This window comes from Lathyrus oleraceus, chromosome 5 (assembly GCF_024323335.1).
Source record: "Lathyrus oleraceus cultivar Zhongwan6 chromosome 5, CAAS_Psat_ZW6_1.0, whole genome shotgun sequence".
NCBI classification, from domain to species: Eukaryota; Viridiplantae; Streptophyta; class Magnoliopsida; order Fabales; family Fabaceae; genus Lathyrus; species Lathyrus oleraceus.
This window is the reverse complement of record NC_066583.1, coordinates 306,366,938-306,367,581: the sequence shown is the minus strand read 5'-3', so window position 1 is coordinate 306,367,581 and position 644 is coordinate 306,366,938. Positions and strand designations below refer to the sequence as shown.

The 644-nt window shown below is 40.7% G+C and overlaps 1 non-coding gene across 1 annotated transcript; it reads right to left on the bottom strand.

Moving 5' to 3' along the window:
- Window positions 1–292: 292 nt before the first annotated feature.
- LOC127088775 (small nucleolar RNA R71) lies at window positions 293–399 on the bottom strand. The gene has a single exon (XR_007790592.1). It is a non-coding gene; the product is annotated as a small nucleolar RNA R71 (small nucleolar RNA).
- Window positions 400–644: the final 245 nt, after the last annotated feature.

The window sequence follows — 644 nt, the reverse complement described above, 5'->3', positions numbered from 1 at the left end:
AGCAAACAACTTTGAACTCAAACCTTCACTGTTGCAGGCAGTGCAACAGAACCAATTCTCTGGAAATCCTACCGAGGATCCTAACCTTCATTTATCCGTATTTGTCCAATACGCTGATACTGTTAAAGCTAATGGTGTCACTTCAGAGGCAATTCGACTTCGTCTTTTTCCTTTCTCACTAAGAGATAGCGCTAGAAGATGGCTTCAATCTCTTCCTTCCAACTCAGTCACCATATGGAACGAGTTGAAGAAAGTTTTTCTTGCTCGATATTTTCCGCCAAGCAAAACAACTATGTTAAGAGCCCAAATAAATGGATTTAAACAGAAAGATAACGAGTCTCTTTTCGAAGCATGGGAAAGATACAAAGACATGATGAGACTTTGTCCACACCATGGTTTAGAAGACTGGTTAGTAATTCATACATTCTATAATGGTCTCCTGTACAACACGAGGTTAACAATAGATGCCGCCGCAGGTGGTGCACTAATGAACAAACCTTATGCTGACGCTTACCAACTTATCGAAAGCATGGCTCAAAACCACTATCAGTTGGGAACCGAACGAACAATGGTGGAAAAACCTCAAACGAAAACTGGCATGTACGAGATAAGTAACCTTGATCATGTTAATGCAAAAGTGGATG